The 21,829-nt window shown below is 45.2% G+C and overlaps 1 protein-coding gene across 3 annotated transcripts in view; it reads left to right on the top strand.

The window, feature by feature from the left end:
* Window positions 1–21,829, top strand: part of CTBP2 (C-terminal binding protein 2) — a 138,282-nt gene that overhangs the window by 22,942 nt on the left and 93,511 nt on the right. Inside the window, exon 1 of one of the 3 annotated variants that reach the window (XM_005490869.4) lies at window positions 5,069–5,210. The exons of the other annotated variants lie outside the window; for them this stretch is intronic. The gene's annotated coding sequence lies outside the window, so the exon portion shown is untranslated. Of the gene's footprint in view, window positions 1–5,068; window positions 5,211–21,829 lie in introns of those variants that run through there. 3 annotated transcript variants of the gene reach the window in all.

Here is a 21,829-nt window from a genome sequence, read left to right as displayed (position 1 = left end):
TCTGGAATATTAGGAGCTGTGTGTGTCCTATGGCCATGTCCCCAGAGTGTCACCCCCTCCCAGTGCCCATTTCTGGGATTTTAGGATCAAGCCCAGCACTGTGGAGTTCCTGAAGGTGCTGCAGAGCATTTTAACCCCTGGGTTTTGCTGTTTCTGTGTGCTTTGCAGTTGCTGGGCTGCTCTGGAGCTCCTGTTGGTGTGCCCAGGTTTGGTCCCAAAGCAATGAGCAGTGTCCCAGCTCTGCTCCTGGGGAAGTCACTGGCAGGGTTAAACCCACCCTGCTGCACAGAACCTGCTCAAGGCTGGGATTAAAAACTCCTGGAGATAACACTTGTGGCAATCTAGCAGCAAAATGGAATAGCTTGGTAGTAAATTAGATTTTTAGTCAAATAGAAAAAAAAAGTTCATTTTTCCATTGTAATGACAAACTTGGGTTTTTTTGCACAATGTGTTATTTCTTCCCTTTTCATACACACTTTCTCCGTGCTATTTATAGATTTACATGTGTGCAACTTGAAACCAGGCAGTTTGAAATGTTCTAATCTCAGATTTTCCATAAACATTCCTGCCTGTACTGAGACCCCTGTGCACCGAGTTTATGAAAACAATCCCCTCTGGGCAGAGATTTTTCTAATTCCCTGAATATAAGGGGAGAAATTTATAATGAAGTGTTGGTAGGACCTTTGGTATAATGTGAATATTCCTGTTTACAGACATGGGAAGGATTTGCTCTCAAGCCTTTTGCTGCATAAAGGAAAATTTCACATTCATATTATTGTTTTTGTAACTAAATTTCATGGAAAACGTGCTTTTAAATATGTGAAGAGTTCTGCTGTGACAACATGTACTTAAAATGCCTCATTCAATGTGAAGAATTACTGCAAAATAATTGATTCTGCTCAAATGTCTTCTCTTAAGCAGGTTTAATGTTCGGCATAAGAGGCCTTGTGGAGTGTTATTTCAGAAGCACACACAATAATATTAAGTTATTTGGCTTTCTCCCCATATGTTAATACTTAAAGTCTGGCCTGACAGACATTAATGTTATTAAAGGGCTTTGCAGAGGAGGCCAGTGCATCATTGCTGCTGCTGCTGTAATCATGACAAGTGTGGGATGTGCAGGTTGGGAGCACCAGGGGCTCTCACAGAATCACAGGAGGGTTTAGGCTGGAAGGGACCTTAGAGATGATTTAAAGATGATTTATTCACACCCCCTGCCACGAGCACAGACACCTTGCTGTGGGTCAGGGTGCTCAGAGCCCTGTCCAGCCTGACCTTGGGTGTTTCCAGGAAGAAGCAGCCACAGCATCTGGTCCTGCAGCCTGGCAGATCACGAGAAATCAGCTCATGCCCTCGGGTGCACAAGCACTGTTTTCCAGGCTGCTGGTCAGGTAAATAATGAAAAAAAATCCAGCCTGTGTCCTGGGTTGTCCTTATGAATCAGCTGTGGGTTTATTCTAAAGTCCTTGATGGCTTCCAGGTATTTTGTTGTGTGGAGTTTCCTCTTTCTCCTGGTGTTTTTTTTTTATTTCTGACAGTATGCTAACAAGTTTTACTGTCCCTCTGAAATGTTGAATGTAACAGGGGCAGTGAGCAGAGCGTCTGGTCCCCAGAGCCTCTCTGGAGGCTGCTGGCATTGCCATCATCTGTGATGTGTGCCTGCAGTGTCTGCAGTGCTCAGAGTGCCCTTGGCAGCTCTGGGCCCATGGAAAGGGTGATTTGTGAAAGTGAGGAGAGCCTGAGCATCCTGGCAAACCACTGGCAGTGAATAATCCATGGGAGAGCTGGGCTGCAGCCTGCTCAGCGCTGGTCCCACCATGGGTTTGGCTCTGGGTGAGCTGGTGGTGATCTAATTCCTTCTCTTAGTGGGAGATCTTGTGGCACTGATGCATCAGATTTGAGCTTCCTTGGGAGTCCCAGTGGACAGGAATCCTAAATGCACCAAAATGCTGTCGTGATGCTATTCCCACCTTTCTGGAGTCAGCTTCAGAAGATTTTGGCTGCATCTGGCTGGAACAAGACCATGGCTTGGTCCCTTCAGCACCTCTTCAGTCTGCTTTCAACAGCACTTAGGAAATGTTAATTGAAAACAGCATCTGTGCATCTTTACCCCAGGCTCCACTTGTGCACTCCCTGAGTGCTCCAAATTACTGCTCCTGTCTCCAGGGGCTGCTGCTTGTGCAGGGATGCTGCAGGAGGGTGTGCTCAGAGAACCTTTACAGTAATTCAGCTCCACAATCGTGGGAAGAGGTCAGACTGGGATCTCTGGAGCTGCAGCTGTGAGTTGGTGCTGCCAGTGCCCAAAGCAGATTCTTTCTGTTGCTTCCAGGGTTATTTTTTAGCCGTCATTTATTGCTCTCCTCAGGGACTTTTCACAAGGGCATGTAGTGATAGGACCGGGGGGAATGGCTTCAAGCTGGATGAGGGTAGATTTAGATTAGAAATAAGGAGTAAATTGTTCCCTGTGAGGGAGGTGAGCCCTGGCACAGGGTGCCCAGAGCAGCTGTGGCTGCCCCTGGATCCTGAAGGATTGTGAGCCCCAGGACTGTCCAAGGACAGGGCTTGGAGCAGCCTGGGATGATGGAAGGTGTCCCTGCCCATCCAGGGGGCTGTAGGTAATTGATCTCTAAGGTCCCTTCCAACCCAAACCAAATCTGTGATTTTGTGTTTCTATGATTTCTTAGGGTGTCCTAAAGGAAAGGGTCTGTAGTTTTGGTTCTAAAGCATATCTCCCTTGGCAAAGAGAACCTCAGAACTGCTTTCCTGCCTTTACCTGTTCAGAAAACATCTCCTTCATCTAAGCTGAGTCTGAGGACAGCCTTTAAAAGGTATTTCTCTCATGACAAATGATTTTCTTGGCACCGAGCGTTCCTCCCTTCCGCACTGATGCTGCCTCCTTGGTTTCCTTCTCCAGCATCCCCGCTCGCTGCCAGGCTCCAGGTGCAGCCCCAAACCTGATTTTTTGGATGCTAAAACCCTTGCCTCAGGTGTTTGAGGTATCCATGGCAAAGGGCCCCTGGAAGGAAAGGTTTGCAGCAGGAGCTGGGAGAGCTCCGTAGCCATGGCACTGCTGCTGTACCGTGGTGTGAAATCCTGTACCCCCACGTGGCATTTGGGGAAAAACAAGTGATGCAGCAAACTGACATTTCCCCCTTGGTGTTTGCCGAGTCCCTTCTGTACACACTGAAGCGTGGCTGCTGCTGGGAAGGCAAACGGGGTGGGAAGATAATAATAATAAATAATAATAATAAGGATGGAAATTATTGCTTGGGAAAGGTAGAAAAACACAGGGTGGTGTTGAGGGGGAGCAGGAGGAGTTGGGATGATCCTGTCAGACCCTTCTGTGGAAGGAGACCCCGTCTGCAATACCCAACCTGGGGGGATTGTCCTTCCCAGGGGCACATCCTATACCAAGGTGCTGCCCAGGTGGCTTCCCCAAAATACTGAACTCCTGAATTTCCACCTCAAACAGCAGACCTGGAGAGAGGAGCATGGAGATGGATGTGCCAGCCAGGATGGCCCTGGGAATGGCCCCCTGCTCCTCCTCTGCTCTGCCCCTCCTCGGGCATGGCAGTGCTGCATCCCCTCCTTCCCTCTTTGCAGGGAAAGTGCAGTTTTATTGAGCATCAGGATTGAATTCTTAACTGACTAATCAATTTTAGTAGTAAGTTAAAACGCCTGGTATTAATGGACAACTGCAACCATTAATCAGGGTTACAGCAGATTAACAGTTGTCAGCATTTATGCTGATGCTGGACGGATTGCACTCGCCAATTCCATATTTTTCTGAACGTGGAACACTCCAGCTTTGCTCCTATTGATTATTTTCTCCCTTCCTGAGCTCTCCTTTGGAATCACAAGCCCAGCCCACATCGGTATATGCCTGTTTTGCGCACTTGGTTTCATGTCAAAAGAGATGAAAAAGGTTCATTTGTTCAAGTATTTGACTGTTTAATTTGATGGAGGATGTGGCTACACCAAGACAGAGTGTGTTTAATGAAACTATTTAACCATCTCTGTCAGCTCCAGGAATCGCAAGGCGTTAGTAAAATATGATTCAAGGAGTTTGGGGGAGGTAAATAAGAAATACTCTTATGATTCACTTACAAAATCCATCTTGTCTTCTGTGTTTTATCACAGTAAGCAGTTTTTTTAAGTCAGTGCAGCAATTTCTTTTTGTTTAAAACCAACCAAAATAGAAACGGGTCTTAAACCTTCCTTGGTTTTGTGAGCATTCTTCCTTCATCCATTTTATTGGGATATTTTTCAGATTGAAGCTCGGATTTCCTAAAATCTTTTTAGTCCACAGTCTTCAATTAGCTGATTACTATAGATTATATTCATACACTGGATACCTCATCAAGCTGTCTAATAGCTGGATCATATTGATTGTCCTTCAATTAATCACAGACCCTATTTTCATTTATCAAACCTAAAATACATGTAATTAACTCTGAAGTGATATAGCTCACCGTAAAGTGATTTTGCTACTGCTGTGGAGATAACTCAGTAGATTATACTAATAGGAAATGCAAGTTGAAATTAAATTAATGGTATCGTGTCCATCACAGAAGAATAATTAAAAAACTAAAAGTGAATGACTTTTAGTGAGGAATCCTTTGTAACAGCAGATGCAGATGTTTGTTTTTCTTATTTACACCTTGGGGTCTTGCCATCCTTGAGCTTTTGAGCAGTTGCCATCAAGTTTCCCAGAGGAGATGCCAGAAATGTCCCTGGTTTTGCAGCAGGAAGGGAGAGGGGACAGGAAAGGTGCAGAGTGAGTAACTGCAGGTTATTTTTTTCCTATTAATGAGCGAGTTCATGGGGGGAAAAAAAAGCTACCAGATGACATTGTTTTGTTTTCAAAGCAACTTTATTCATTTGAATGTAATCTCTTCTTCCCCCTGTGCTCATATTGAAATTGGCTCAATGTGCTTAATTCCATGACAGACTGAATTGTAATAAATAATATACACTATTCCCAGCCCAGCTTGCTGCAATTGGCATGGTATTTATAACAGCCAGGCTCCCAATTGCTCATCATGGCTGAGGCTTGAAGCTGCAATTTTATTCATAAACACAACGTGTGTGTAAACTCAGGGAGGGCTGAGTGTTCCTGCGTGTCATCGCTCCTGCTTCCAACCAGAATGGACATGCTCTGGAAATGCAGGTTTTTGGGAATGCCTTGGCACTAATCACTGAGAACTCAGGTATTTCAAAATCTTTTTTTTCCCCTTATGGGTGGAAATATGTTTGTTTCTAGAGCAGAGAGGTTAACCAACATATTTTAGGACTTAGGCTGATTCTTCGATATGCCTCAGAATGCTGGGGTATTCTGAACTCTGAAGAGTCCTTGAAATATCTCAGTTGGGTTTTTTGGGGGGTTTCATAGCCAGAATTAAGAGATGTGCATTTAAAAAATGTATTTTAGAAAAGTTTTCCTCTGAATTTGCAATATGCATCATTCAAGTAATGCCTGTGAAGATACAAATTAAAAATTACTGTTTTCTTTCAGTTGGTTTGGTTACTCCTCGGAGAACAGGAATTTGAGGTTTGTCACTGGTGCTGTTTCACTACCACTTCAGCTTTCCTGCCTTAGGCACTTTGTTATCAGACATTAATATCTGCAACAGCAACCAATTATCTTGTAATTTTAACAAAGGCATCAGAAAAGAGAAAGTGCTAGTTGGTTCCGTGGTCGTAAATACATAGATCACAAGCAAAGAGCCTTTACTTTTATTATGCAAAATAATGACTGTGTTGCCGTTAATGGAATTTACTTTATACTATGACAATTTATACTTGTACATGTCTGGGGAAGAGCTTTCCCACCAGGCTGTTTTGACAGCTCTCTGTAATAATATAGGAGAGTGATGTGTCTAACGAAGTCTCCGAGAAAAATATCTGGTTTGCATTTCAGAACGTGTCACTCAGCGTGCTCTGCAGTAGGGGATAGCATGGCAGAGCTGCCTGGCATCCCGTGCAATCCCTGCAAGCTGCCTCTGCCTCCCCTGGACAGGGCAGGGCAGGTCCTGCTCCAAACTTTGAGGAAAAGTTGTTTATATCTGAATCTGTGAGTGCTGCTGTGTTTTGTTGGTCTGGAATCCCAGCATATGCTGTGGTTCTTGGGGCTGTCCTGTGCAGGGCCAGGAGTTGGACTGGATGATCCTTGGGGATCTCTTCCAGCTCAGATTCTGTGATGTTGGACTGCACAGCTGTGATGTGTGATTTTGTTTTGTCATAAAACCTTTTGAGAGCGTGACGGTCTCAGGTGCCATCTGCAAGCTCTGTGCTGACCCTGGGATGCCTTGTGAGGGCTGACCTAGAACAGAGACTGGACAGAGCTAAAGAATAAAGCAGGGATTTGTTCAAAGCATCTCCTCCATGGCTCCACCTTGGGCAGCACCAGAGCCCAGCCAGGGCTGCACCCAAGATGAACCAAAATGGCCCCAAAATGCACGGCCGGGCACGGGCTCTGTCCCTGGGATCAGTTCTGCTCCATTTGCACCTTGCAGTTCATTGTCCCATCCCAGCTTTAGCCCAGGCAGTCCCACCCTACTTGTTTTTCTCTCTCCAGCCCACGGGGTTTGTGCTCCTGGGCTGGGATTTGGATCATTTGTCCTTGGTGCCCAGCTGGAGCAGGAATTGTTTTGTCTCCCTGGTGTGTGCACAGAGCTCAGCATCCCTGATGTGAAGCTCAGACCCACGCACTAAAGCAGCACAGAATGGGAAATATAGAAAAGCCAAACCTGAGGCATCAAATGGGGGATTCAAGCTGTGGCTTCATGGCCTGGAAAGGAGGGACCTGTTTGAGTCCATGCATGGGAAGGTGCTGGGGCTAAGAGTCTGCTCTGATTACATGTGTATGAAAGGGTGACTGTTGGAAAAATCCATAAATAATGCGTATGTATCAAAACAACACCATCAGAATGGTAAATGCAGTGTAGTCCGTGGAGTTTCCCATATTCAGAGGCCGTGAATGTGGCTGAATTTAAGTGTTAAGTTGGGCTTTGTTATTGTTTGTCTCTTCCTTTTCCTCAGCAAGCTTTTCTTCTCTGCTAATCCTCAGAAGCAGCCCAAGAAATGACATTTATGCATATTTCATAATGTGATTTCTGTAGGCACACAGAGCAAACAAATCAATTTCTCAGCAGCACGCTGTTTAAAAGAAACAGCAACAACCTGTGGGATAAGTTGCAGAAGCTGTTAAAATTAATTATAAATGGCAGAAGATATAACATTTGGGGGAAAAAGTGCTAATGTGTGAAGAATAATAAACATTCAAGAGATGAAAAGGAACTCTCTGTCATCTGATTATTTAAACTTCATATATTTATAAATATCACAACACGTTAAAACAATGTACCGCTCGCTACCAACAGCACATTACCATTTTATTCTGGAATTGCAGCAGCCTCATCTGCTCTCACAAATAATCACTTTCACCTTTCTGGGCTCAGAGTTCTGCTGCAGATTTGTGTCTGTGTGACTGGCAGGGCACTGTGCTGTTTCTCAAACGAGAGCAGCAGTGGGTTGGTGGTGGCTGTGGGTGGGGTTTTGCTGCTCTGTGGGTTTAAGCTGCTCACTTAGGAGATGCTTTTCTCCTAGGCGAGGTCTTGGGCAATGTGGATCTGACTTGCATTAGAGTAATCCAGTGTGGCTGCTGTCAGTGGTGGATGTTTCACTGGTATCTACCAAAGGAGGAAGGAAATGGAAAAGGATCTCTGTTTGAAGTGTGAATTGTGCAGAATAAGCCAAGTCTGTACAAAATGATGCTGATATAGAGGCGTTCCCTGGGTGCAGTGATTTCTTTACAGCAGCAGGTACAGCTGTGGAAGGGCTTGTGACAAGGGACAAGAGGGGTGGCTTCAAGCTGCAGGAGGGTGGATTGAGATGAGATATTAGGAGGAAAATCTTGGCTGTGAGGGTGGGCAGGCCCTGGCACAGGGTGCCCAGAGCAGCTGTGGCTGCCCCTGGATCCCTGGCAGTGCCCAAGGCCAGGCTGGACATTGGGGCTGGGAGCAGCTTAGGATAGTGGAGGTGTCTCTGCCATGGGTAGGGTGGAACTAAATGAGGTTTAAGCTCCTTTTCAATGCAAACCATTCTAGTAGTCCATGCTGAAATGCCGTATTTCTGTGGGTAAATCAATACAAATTTATCCAACCAAAGTGTTTTTTTTCAATGCTACAGGATTTGGTGAGATTAGAGTAGGACCTGTGGGTGATGGAAACACTCTGCAGCCTTGGGTTTTGAATCAGATGGTCTTTAAGTCATTTCCAAGCCAAACCATTCTGTCAGTCTGTGATCTGTAGGATGTTGAAGGTGCCACTGGATCACAGCACTGTGCTTGCTTCTAACCCCACCTGAGCTGTGGAGGGGAAATCACTGCAATTTTTACAGATACTGAGAAATGTGGTAACATAATGAGATCTTCTCTGGTAACCGGGACTGATGCCACTGAAGTTGGCTGGGATTCTGTTCCTGTACAGCACCTGTACCCTTTGTACAAGCACTGTTAGGAGCTTTCCTCAGCTTGCTTGTGTGGTGAAGAGGTGAGGTTATTGGTCAGCAAAATATGGTCTAATTAGGATTTTATGGATGAGGTCAATGGAAAATTATTGGAAGACAGGATGTTCCTGCTTGGGATATTTTGGGTTCCTGGGTTTGGGAGTGTTTTGGTGAGAGGCTGCTCCTGGCTGGGTGGGCAACAAAGGATGGAGAGCATCTCTCAGCCACAAAAGGGGCTCTGGGAGGTGGGTGGGATATGGAAACCTGCTGACACACTGAGCAGCCTCACAGCAAGGTAAACTGTGGGTGGATTTTGCACCAGTGAGTTTGGCAGGGCTTTGCTATTGTGTCCCTGTGGCACAACAAGGTTGGGGTTCCACCACATCCACAAACCTCTCTGTGATTTTAGCAGCCTCTCGCTGCAGCTACCTCAAAATCCCATTTACCTCAAAATCCACTCTTCTAATAATTTTTTTCCCACTGAAGGTGCTGACCCAATAACGCAGCCCCCAAACCACTGTGTGGCCGTCACCCCGCGGGCTGCCCGATGGGATGTGACGCCTCAGCCCTGACAGATGTCCCTGGTGCTGGCACCCCGGGAGGGGACAGCCCCTTGTTTTGGGGGAGCCACCCCAGGATGTCCCCCCAAAGCCGGGATGCTGCCGTGGCAGGGAGGGCTCCCCAAGCCCCCGTGACCTGGCCGGTGGCTTTGTCCCAGCACAGGGAGGGAGCAGGGCTGGGCAGCCGGGCCCTCTCTGCTGAAAGGATGTTAGATCCAGGTCACTGAGTTCGGGCTGCTGCCTTTTCTGACAAAGTCTGGAAAATGCAGATTTGTAGCAGCCTTGTGTTAATGAATTCCGACTGCTTGGATTTCGCGCTGAATAATGGCCGGAATTACCAGAGATAGTGACTTATGAGATGTGATTGAATATCATCCCTTTTCTGGAGATTAAATTGATAAAATGATGTAATATCACATTATTTTTATTAGCAGGCTTTGATACAAAATTCTCTGTAGTGCGGAAGATTTTGTTATAATAAAACAAAGGTACTGAAATGAGAAAAAAAATTCAATAAATTTTTAAAGCGTAGTATCACATTTTAAATGCAATTTTGTGCATATGGTGAGTGAATGCAATACCTCTTTACCCTCAGGCCGCCCACTTTCATACATTAAAAATATTCTATTTAAATGCAGATTTTGATTTGCTATCTGGCGTGGCATTCAAGGAGAAGAGACAGGAGAAAAGGAAGAGTGTGTGCATCTCTTAATTTAATTACACGTTTCTTTTGACGCACAAAGGTGTGAGCAGTTGTTAAGTGTAAGGACATGCCTGTGTAAAAAAATAAAAACTGCGTGGTTGATTTTTTAAAATCTGTAAAGGAAAAGGTAATCTAAGCCTCAGTCCAGTGAGTTCTTGTGGATATAAATATGTAAATATTCATCATCACGTGTGTGTTACAGGCTGGACCATTGGTTCCCAGCGTCGTGACTGTGTCAGGACAGCACTGCTGAAAATCAGATCCCAGATGAAAATAGCTGCCTGCTAAACCAGAAAGATTGTTTTTAGCCAAAATCAGTGCAATAATCTTTTTTTTTGGTGTGGCCCCATCCAGTGTGGCAGCAGGGTGCAGGTTGAGGGGTTCTCATGAGCCAGGGGTGGATGTCCCTTTTTTTGTTTGCTTGGTGTCATCTGGATGGCTGCGATTTTCTAGAATTCAAACCCAAATATTTCTTTTTAGAGCTACCTTAGAAATGCAGGAGGTGGACTGCAAGGGGCAAAAGTCATATTGGTAAAATGCCTTGAACACCATGGGTTTTGCCATTTGATGGTGTGAAAACCAGGGAGGTGGCGTTTGGGCCGAGGATTCTTTGTCTTCATTTGTCTGTCGTGTGGGTGAAAGCCTATTTTCAGAACTGGAGAATATTTGAATTTCAGTGCCCTGGAGCAAATAGGTTGAGTGGTATCAGAGATTATCAGATTTAATTCATTTATTTTAAATGTAAATTGATTTGAAGCCACTGGGAGCTGTTAAAAGTGTGCAGTCGTTGGCCTCCACACTTGCTGTATATTATTTCTCCTGCCGTCCACTTCTGTCCATCCCTTCTCCCAGTCTTTTATCTGACTGGTTTGCTCCTCCTGTCTCAGAGAGACCTGAGTATTGGGGCTCTGTGCATCATGTAGTGTGTGAGGCTTCTTCTCCTGACAAGTGCTGGAACATTCTGGCTTTGCTGTGGCTGTGTCCCAAAACATCATCTCCTAGAGCCATGATTCTTGCCTGCATCCAGCAGCTTCTCTCCTGTGCTTGAAACTCAGAAATAATGCAGGTGTTAATGGTGCAAGGGGATGGTTTCATTGGGATGGGTGCTGGGCTGCAGAGTGTAAAAGCCACTGGGCTCCCATTTCCAGGCTGTGCCAGCTCCTTGGGCACAGCTTCCCTGCTCCTGCCAGTTCGGTGCAAAATCCATGTTTTCAGGGACTCTGTGACTCACCACGAGCAGTTTATAGTTTCCTGTAAATACAAATTCAGGGCTGTACCAAAGAGTGCCAAATGAGTGTTTTTAAGTCTATATATAAAAGTATTTGATCTCGCAGGGCATCGCATTTGCCAATTTTTCTCTTGGGCACGCAGATATTAAAATCATATTATGCCCAATATGTGGTTGTAAATTGAAGTCGCAGTGGAAAGGAATATTACAATTTTTCCCCTTTAATGTTAGTCTCAAAGAGTGTGTCCTTCTGAAGAAAAGGTTATTTGTCTAATATGCTGGAGAACAGTTCATAAAATTAACTAAAGAGTTATCCCCATAAAATGAGCTGCAAAGAGAAAGCAACCAAGGAAACTCCTGGGAAGCAAATCCCCCCTTGGTTTTCCAGCACCAGTGCCAACTCTTGATTTTTCAAGCATTGTGAGCATTAGGGTGGCATTGAGGGGGATTTAAAATATGCCCTTCTTTTTGGGGAGAAATAAATCCCAACACAGAATCACAGAATGGTTTGGGATTAAAGAGACCTTGAAGCTCATCTTGTTCCACTCAGCCTCTGCCATGGACAGGGACACCTTCCACTAGACCAGGTTGCTCCAAACCCCAGCCAACCTGGCCTTGATGTCCCTCTCCTCCTTCAGCATTCAAAAGTAAAAGCATTTAGAAATAAGTGTAGTCTTAAAATAAATGTTAATAGGTGAGAAATAAATTTAAAACATCCAGGGAAGCACTGGTTATGTTACCTGCCTCATGAGTGCTTAACTCAAGGCTCTGCAATTTCAGACTGATAATTTTAGCTGGTTTTGGGGGTATTTTTTATAGCAGACGTGGTGGGAGGAGAAGGAAAATCAGTGGAATTGGTTTACATATTGCCTTAACTACTCTCACAATAGTGGAAAGCTCTCATCAAGTATGTATCAGATTATTTTATGCCAACATTAATATTGGAAGCACACATGTAATCTGGAGTCAGCAGGTTCATACACTACTATCTCATTAAATTTTCAGGCAAAAGCTGCAAAAATTAATTGGAGGCGTGTAATAGTTTAGAATGTGAGCTGGCTTATGGTAATATAAATTACATGAGGAGAAGACAGTTTTATATACTGAGAGAGGGAAAACTGGTTTACTTTAATGAGAAGAGATAGAAATGTGGAGCTATTTTTTCATTACAGATGCACTCTAAACTGTTTGGACTTACTTGATGAATAGAGTTAATTCTCTGCTACAGTTCCAATAATTCATGTTGCACAGTTTAATGACTTCTAGATAAAAACAGGATTGAAATGTTAATTTCTATGAAGAAATTGGAGCACTCTCATACATCAAGCTTTTTTCTATTAAACTACTAGTTAATTTCACTAAACAAGTCTCTTAGAGATATTTCATGCTACATAGATTTTTGTATTTCTTACCTGCTTTGTTTTATTCCGTTGGCCTTAAGCATTGGCTAGCACAAAGCGCTGCTGGGATGCAGAAAAATTTCAGTTGTACTTAACCTGTCCTTAGGATAATTAATTTTTTTTTTCTGCAGCTCACCCTGTGATGTTTAGGCCTGTTGGTGCTTTCTCCTGTATTTCCCAGCTGATCCATCTGGTGAGGGGCTGAAGCTCTCTGCTGCCTGTGCCATCCAGGCATAGCTGAACCTCCTCCTTAATTCAATTTGACTGCTGGTCTTCTGTGTGCTGCCTAGAGGTTGGGTACTGCTGGTTGATGCTGCATAGAGAGGACAAAATTGGGTTTTTTTGTTTTGCATATTCTTTGTCTCAGGAGTTTCTCTGCTAAGTTGGATTTGTTTCTGCTGTTCCAGCCCAGTTTTCATCATCAGAGATGAACAGTTCTCCCATCAGCCTTGCATTTCCCCTGTTTGGTGCCATCCCACTCACTCTTGCATGTCCATTGCCCTTCTGTCTCGTTGGTATTTGCAGTTTCATGTGTGTAGTTTGATATTTCAGGTATTTTGCAGCATCTGCCCAGGGCAGTGCTGGAGTCACCATCCCTGGAAGTGTTTAAAAAACATCAAGATGGAGCATTCAGGAATGTGGTTTAATGGTGAATTGGTAGTGTTGGATTAACTGTTGGACTTTATGATCTTAGAGAGCTTTTCCAACTCACACAATTCTATGATCTTCACATGGGGACTTCATCATACAACCTCCCTTAGTAGAAACCAAGGGTCCCTAGGTTCTTCTAGGCATGGAAATTCCCTTTTTTGTGGGACTGCAGAACTCATTCTCCTGCTGGAGGTACCTCCTACCCATTCACCTCTAAACCACGTCCTCAAGTGCCTCACCCAGACGTTTTTTAGACATTTCCAGGGATGGTGACTCCACCACTTGGACTGTAAAAGGGCAGGGAGATGGAGAGCCAAGAGTCACTGATGGGGGAGCTTCAGTTCCCACAACATGACCTAGAGCAGGGAGGTGAAGGCATGGGCTGCCCAGCACAGGTGGCATTCCCTTGGGCTGTTGTGCTTCTCAGGAACAGGATTTCACCTTTTAAGTTCAAAAAAGGCTGAGTTTTGTTGCAAACAAGAGAATTTTCTAACCTCATGCTTTAGATGTACAATTTCTTGGGTTTTGTGTATGTGTTGAAGAAGGAAACATCCAGGTGCAGGTTTTTGCAAATTTAGCAAGACAGAGGTGAGGTTGGCCAGTGAGATGGTGGCTGTGGGGACACCACAGTGGAGCTGTGGATGGTTTTTCCTTTGGGGACACCACAGTGGAGCTGTGGATGGTTTTTCCTTTGGGGACACCACAGTGGAGCTGTGGATGGTCTCTCCTTTGGGGACACCACAGTGGAGCTGTGGATGGTTTCTCCTTGGGGACACCACATTGGAGCTGTGGATGGTTTTTCCTTTGGGGACACCACAGTGGAGCTGTGGGTGGTTTTTCCTTTGGGGACACCACAGTGGAGCTGTGGATGGTTTTTCCTTTGGGGACACTGCATTGGAGCTGTGGATGGTTTTTCCTTTGGGGACACCACAGTGGAGCTGTGGATGGTTTCTCCTTGGGGACACCACAGTGGAGCTGTGAGTGGTCTCTCCTTTGGGGACACTGCACTGGAGCTGCAGATGGGCTCTGCTTTGGGGCCCAGAGTGCTCACACCACCTCCCACCTGCTGGAACATGGCCAGTGCCTCCTGCTCCCCAAAGAAGGAGGAATTTTGGGGTGTGGTGACACCCCAGGTCCCTGTCCAGGTGGGAAGGTGAGGGACTGGATGTGGGTGGGAGAGAGCCGTGTTTCTCAGCCTGGTTCCCCCATTCCATGCCATGGGCTGTTGATCCTGAAAGGCACCTTTATCCATGGACCGTGTTCTGCATTGTACATCCCTGGTGTCCAACACAGGATTAAACAAAGTGTCACGCGTGCGAGGTGTACGGGGCAATTATTTTAACCCATTTCGCCTTCTAGTGTGGAAAATCTGCTTAAAATAGGACTTGCTAAAGTCATTGTACCATATACAAAGGGGATATTAAAATGCACTCTCGAAATAGAAAATAGGATTAGAAGAGACACTTTGGCTTTGAGGCCTTCTCCAGCCGAAAGAAGGCCTTGTGGCCAAAATGTCTCCTTTAATCTCATTTTCTGTTTTGTGGTAGGAATTTTAACTCTCCTCACCCCCTCCCAGCCCCCCTGTATCTCTCTTCCCACATGCTGGTCTGGCACAGCTCAGCTCCCTTCTCACAACTGGGGGATATTTTCCTCTTGTCATAATATCGAGACATTTTATTTTCTAGTCCATACAAATCCCCCCCAAAACCCACAACCTGTTTCCATCAGCCCACTTTTGGTTGTTTGCTAAGGCTCCATCTATCAGGATTCCTTGCTCTTCAGCCCTGGTGGAGGTTTGTTGTGCTTCTGAGTCCTTGGGACAAAAAAGCACCTGGAAATCCTAATTATTTAGTGTGGAATGCTGAATTTTCCATCTCTGAAGGTGATTTGATGGGGAGCACCTGTGATATGGATACCTCTATATGTCTATATGCTCTTATATCTGTATATTAGTTGAAATGCAAAAGCTGCAAGCTACACCAACAACTTAATGTTTTAAACATGTCCTATAATTTAAATTTGACCTTTCCTGGATAATATCAAACTGATATCTAGTTGCTTCACCGCCTTCTAACATTTTGATTCCTAAATGGAGTTTTTAATTTAACATGCAAAAATTTATGCTCCAGATTAGGGGGAAAAAACCCTCCAAATCTTGCTGTAACTCTTAATTACAGTTAATTACTGTATTTCTTAATTAGATTCTTAATTTCCAACTATTTAACTTCAGTGAAACAAATGGAAAAGCAGCAGTCCAGAGAGAGCTTGAAAGGAGTCTGAAGATCCAAAAGCAGTTGTGTTGTTTTTATATTTTTGTATTTTGAAGGAATCCTGAAGGCACTGAATTTTATTTCCATAACTGGGAAGGGCAGCAATCTGTGTTTATACTTGTGGCAGAAAAATTCTGAGGGGAAAATTATTCCTTTTGAAAGGGTTTGCATCCATGTTGCAGGTTGGAGGAGGGAGAGAGAGGTGCCAGAACGAAATGTAGGGAAATATTCAGGTTACTCATCAACTGGAGTAATAAGTATTTAAAGAGCTTGATGTTGGCTGGAATTTTAGAAGTGAAAACCTTTTGGAAGCTTACAGTTGGAGTCTCAAAATTCCTCTCAGCTGGGTCACATCAGTGTGTACCCATACATTCAACAACTGGAAGTGTCTAAGATGAGGATGGATGGGGCTTGAAGGAACCTGGTCTAGTGGAAGGTGTCCCTGCCCATGGCAGGGGGTGGAATTACATGAATTTTCAGGTCCCTTCCAACCAAACCTTTCTGGAATTCTCTGAGTGTCATGGGGAGGTCCAGCTCCAGCATTTGGGTTTCCTGAGAAGATGCTTCACCTGCCCAGATGCCCCAAGTCAGACCCTCCCCAAGTGCCCCAGCTCTCAGGATTATTTTATGTTTTTCCTCACAAAACAAAAATAACCATTAAACCCCCCAAAACCACATTGTTTGAATGCAGAGCAGCACCAGACACGCGCGTGCTTCTCCCTCAGGCAGGCTGGTTCTCCCTCGGAGGAGGATACGAGCGGTCAGCTTTAAACCTTATAACAAAAGGTTAATTTTTCTTCCTTGACGTCTTGCTGACTAAGTCAAACCCCGAACATGAGGTCGATGGCTGTTTCCTACGTTCCCAAAGACAGCTTTGCTCACCAGCGATATCAGTTTTGTGTCTCTTGGCAACAGATTGGCCGAGGACGGGGCGCCCTGGCATTCTTGAGCTGCCAAGAGGCACAGAGTGGATACTGGGGGGATTCAGTGCCTTGCTGAAAATACCTCAAAATATGTTTTGTGCCATAATAACATGTTTTGAAAAATAAGCTTTTTTTGCTGTTGAGTAGTTTGTTTTTTTCTGGAACCAGTCCTCCCCCAGACTCATTTATGGGTATGTTTGTAATGCCTTGGCTCCCACTCCCTTTGTGGATGGATGTGTCCTCACTGGAATGCTGCTTGCCCTCGCCCAGGGGTGATGCCTCCATTGCAGAGCTGTTTTAATTCACTTTTTCCTATGCACAGGAAAAGGAAAGAAAAACCTGATAGAGCCATAAGATGAAAACATTAATTTATGTTTTTTTTCCTTCTGTCTCATCTTTGAAAGAGGTGTGAATCCAGCATTTTGTTAAGGTGCTTATCTCAAAAATAGAAGAAAAAATGTGCATCAAAGGAGGTGATTTTTTTAATATATATTATAGGGCTAATTATGATGTGTCTATTAGATATCTTGGCAAAATCTTTAGTGCCTTATGTGCATAACCAGGACGAGTGCTGAAACTGCGTAGAATAATTTATAATGCACGTCACAGCCGAAAATTTACTGTCATTCAATCAGTGAATTAAATAAGCGTCATCTTACCAAGCTTTGAAATCACCCATTTCATTATTGCAGATTTCACTTAGAGTGGTGAGGAAGGGCAGCAGCTGGGAGGTGCTGCACAGGCTGGGCTGGGAGGATGAGGATGCACCTGGGGATTCCTGGAGATTCCCTTGTCAGGTAGCCTGGCCACTCTGATGGGGTGGAGAAGCCACAACAATGAGAGAACAGATTCCTGCTTTTGTTGGATCCACAGATGATGTGCTCTTGGCTTCTGGAGGGCCAGGCTGAGGTGGTGATTCGGGGCAAAGAGTGGAAGACCCAGCTCGGAGGAGGCCAGTGTGGGAAAGAGGAGCTGGAGGGAAGGGACAGAATGTGAAATTTGGGGGTTTCAAATGCGGTGTGGGTGTGCTTGAGGAAGCTGAGGGAAGAGCAGACAGCAGGGCAGAGGGTTTGTGTGGTTGGCGTGTGAGTGGCTCTGACTGGAGGGGCTTGGGCAGATGCAGCCACTTTGAGCTGGGTGGTGCAGAGTTGTCTGGGGCACCTGTGATGGTCACCTGAGAGCTGCAGAAATAGCCCTCTGTTTATACCCAAGGGTAAATTCTCTTCTCCTTGGTGCTTGTTCCACTAGAGACCTCTTAGCTGCTGTTAGGGAGATGCTCATCTGGGTTTGCAAGCACCAGAGAGAGATGTGTGAGGAGTTCTGTAGTGGCCTTCTTAAGGAGGTAGTTCTTTGAGGCTCAGAACAAGTGGTGATCTCGGCATTGCTTCCTTTCATCCTAAATGACACCATCCTCTTTCTTGTTATTGTCACAAATCTTAAGATTGTTCTTCTTCCCATTTTAAATAGAGCATGTGGGAAGATCTAAATAGGCAACTTACTCTAGTGGGAAGTTGTTACACGTGCCATCACGTACTCTGGTATTTATTCCTCTCCATTAAATTATATTCTCCAGACCATTTTTAAATGTGTTAATTTCAAGGAGACAGATTTTTAAAAATACATATACTCAAACAGTGTTGGAACCCATTAAAAAAATCTATTTAAAATCAATTGTGTGCGAGAAGAAGTCTACAAACAAAAGGGCAGAGACAGGCATATCAGCTTTAATTTAGCACTGGATTCCCTTTGACAGGAGCCATTTAGATAGAGGGCAAAAAATTATCTCACTGAAAAAGGCAGTGATTGATCACATGTTGGTAAGTGAATCAAGTCTGCAAAAAACAGAGGCGATTAAGGGACAAAGAGGAATTATCATATTACAATGTTGCTGCCTGTCAAAGCTCCGTCTTGTTGTGCATTCATGTGTCACGTTGTGACATTCGATCAGCGCTTAACTCCCTGGGACAAAGGGATGGTCGTTAAAAATCTTTAAATGCTGCTCAGAATTGTGCTGGGGGTGTAAATCCGTGTTTTGACTGCTGACAGAGATCTTTATGCCCGCAAGAATAGATACACAGGACCTGGCTGACAACTTATTAAGTGGATCTTAGCACCAGGGCATTTCCAGCTCTTTCTCATCTTTGGTGTTGCTTTACTGTGATGGGATGGGTTGGGAGGTGCCAGGGAGAGTAGGTTGGCACTGCTCATGGGCTGGTAAAACAGCTGGAAATTGGTGAAACCAAACCAAAACAGCTGAAAATTTGGTGAAACCAAAGGTATTGCTCTCCAGAAACTGTGGAGGCAGGAGGTGGGCTGGTAAAACTTGCAGTGAAGTGGGAAGGATGAGGATGCAGTGGAAGGAAGTTTGTGGGAAAAATGAAAGAAAACCCGTGGGTGGCAGAGCTGTGGGGAGAGTCTGTGTGCTAGGTGGACTCTGGGGTTAACAGAGTGAGGCTGGAGACAGGATGTGCAGGTTCTGTGTCAGCATTTTCCCCAGCCTAGACCCAGTTAATGCCTCGCCCAGCTCAGCTGCTTCCTGATGGCCGTGCTGGAGAGGAGCAAGTGGGACAGGGGCAGCGATGAGCAGTGACAGGTACAGGGGAGCATGGCAGCTCCATGGCTCAGCATGGTCCCTGCTGAGGTGCTGGTGTCCTGCTCCTGGGGCACAGAAACCTCTGGAGAACATGGCATGCTCATAAACCTTCTCTAGAAATACGTGCAGAAATGTGCTAAATCTTTAAAATAACGGACTACAGTTTAAAAAGTAAGAGATCTTTAGTTTTTCTGTATTTTGTGGCCTTGGCAGTTGCTCTCAGGGTGCTGCTGGTGTGGCTCTCTCTGTCCTTTGCCACCCATGTGGGTCCTCCTCTGGACACACACACGGATGTGCAGGAGCTCTGTTGGAGAAGCCACTTTGCTCTGCTGAGTTTCAGGGTCATGCTGATATGGGGCTGGAACTAGATCATCTTCAAGCTCCCTTTTTAAGCCAGACAATTCCTTGATTCTATGACACCTCCTTTTCTTGGATTTTCTGTCTTCAGTACATGCAGTTAACCAGGGTCTTGCCTGCCTGGCTCTGTACACAAGATTCACCTGCTTGGTGTTCTTTTTAAGGAAAAAGGAATGGAAAACAGCTGTGTGCCTCATCTGAGTGCTACACCAAAAAAGCAGAGTTAAAGATGCCTACATGACAAAGATCAGATAAAAGCAAAACAAAACCCACAAACCAGCAAAGTGCTAGCTCTCTGAGAACCAGCCTTTGTGATTTTCAAAGAGCCTCTGTTAAAACAAATGTCTAGCTTGGATGAGAACAGAAAACAAGTAAAGCATCAGCTTTTTGTCAGGGAATAGGTGCATACTAGTTTGCTCTAAGTATCTGCATCATGACTGTGTGTCTGAATATAATAATCTGGAAAAAAGGGAGGGACAGGGAGTGGTGGCACTGAGGCCGTGAGGGATTCTGTGGCATCTCTGGTGGGAGGCAGCTCTGTGCAGAAGGAGGCAGAGCTGAAATTAAGGAGGGTCACACGGTCAGACGAAAGCCACCACTACGAAACTCAAGGCTGGGTGCCCAGGAAGGAGCATTCCCAGCTCCTTGCACTCATTGCTGTGCTTTCAATGAACTGGAACCACTGGGGAAAAAGACTGGAGGGTCCACTTAATAAGGTCCATGAAGACATCTTCTTCTCAGTGTGCAGCCAGTCACAAAAGAGCAAGCAAGGTGTGAGACCCATGGGAAGAATGGATGAGAAAATATGGAAAATATGATAATGCTGTTATGAGGGTGCTCAGAGTGTTCCAGGGAGTGTGTGCTGAGGAGGTTAGGGAGATGATAGCTGGAATAGAATGACTGGGTTCGAAGGGACCTTAAAGATCATTTCCACCCCTCCTTCCACTAGACCAGATTGCTCCAAGCTCTGTCCAAGCTGGCGTTGGTCACTTCCAGGGATGGGGCAGCCACATCTTTTCTGGACAATCTGTGCCAGGGCCTCACCCCCTTCACAGGGAAGAATTTCTTCCCAATATCCCATCGAACCCTCCTCTCTTTGAGCTGAAAGCCATTCACCCTTGTCCTATCAATAGTCACAGCTTGTAGCCATGTCTGCGTGGTTGAAGAGATTGGGGCTGTTTAGAAAGATCATGTGAGTAAGAGGATTTGTGTGAGAGGTTTTGTAGACTAATGTTTGACATATTTAACCTTTCTCAAAATACGAGAGCAAAGGAAAATCCAATAAAACCAGGGGCGTGCACGGGGCACTCTGCAATTGATGTTTCCCCCCATTGCTTGCTGAAACACTGGGAGTGTTGGGCAGCCCCACAGTGCCCCTCAGCTTGACCTGTTCCCTCCTCCTTGCTCCTGCCTTTGGAAGTTCCCCCTTCTCTGTGGACAAGCATATTTTAGCCTGTTTGGCACTGTTTGGCAGCATGTACTGAAACTGCTTTTCATACTGCGTTAGAAATACGGTCGGTCACAGCGTGTTCTCCTCTGCTACCAAATCCTTGCTGAGAATCTGAAATATTTTGAAGCCACATTCAATTAACGTGACTTCTTTGGGAGCACAGGACTTCTCTCAGTGGTGTTTTCAGCAGCCTCGACGTTGCCTTTGTCAGACAGAAGTGCTTCTTACACTCCAGTCTTGATGGAAGCAATAGGGAAACTCATAGATCCTGTGGGGGTCCCTGGTTGGGGATGGGGTATGTGGTAAGGGCTGGGATACAGAGTGGTTTGGCTGCAGATTTTGTGGAGGGAAGCTCCACACGCATTCCTCTTCCTTATACTTCTTCCTTTGAGCTCAAGAATAATTCTTGAACTGGCAGGGATGATTAATGCATAGATACTGAAAAACATAGTTGGCTTTTTAAAACTGTAGTTACTTGGAAATATGGGCTGGCTGCCATGGATGAGGGTGCTGTAGGAGTTTATCTGAACACAAAATACTGGAAAGTCAAATTTTACAGTCGTTTAATTTGTCCAGTGTTTTCAAATAAGGATACTAAATGAATATATTTAAAACAGTGTTACTCGGGAAAAATATTTATTTGACAGGGTCACTGTGAGTGCACTGGTACAATGCTGGAACAGCACAATATTGTTCAAAGTGGAGATGGAGAGGAATGCCTGCTCAGTTAAAGCCCTGGCAGTGCTGCCCCAAATGTGAGCTTGCAGATGGCAGCAAGCAGCCCTGTCCCTGGGGTGTGTCCCTTGAAGGTGGCTTTTTCTGCAGGGACAGCTTCAGTGGCTCTGTGTTAGAATCACAGAATGGTTTGGGTTGGAAGGAACCTTAAAGACCATCCAGTTTCAATCCCCTGCTGGCAGAGACGCCTTCCACTAGACCAGGTTACTCAGAACCCCATCCAACCTGGCTTTGAACACATCCAAGGATGGGGAATCAACCATAAGGGATTAATCATCTAATCTGTTTGAAATCTGTGGAAGCAGAGCTCTCTGGTGGGATTTGTTTGGGACACTGCTGATGAAACAAGGGTGGGTGCTGTCCCAGGTGGGTCACATCTCATGGCCACAGCTCTTCCTGTGGTTTGGGCTAGTGAGTGCACATCTGGCCAGAAGAAACAGGATCCCTGTCC

The sequence above is a fragment of the Zonotrichia albicollis genome, chromosome 7 (genome assembly GCF_047830755.1).
Source record: "Zonotrichia albicollis isolate bZonAlb1 chromosome 7, bZonAlb1.hap1, whole genome shotgun sequence".
Lineage (NCBI taxonomy): Eukaryota > Metazoa > Chordata > Aves > Passeriformes > Passerellidae > Zonotrichia > Zonotrichia albicollis.
Note: the sequence above shows the minus strand (reverse complement) of the source record. Positions and strands in the feature narration are given on the sequence as shown.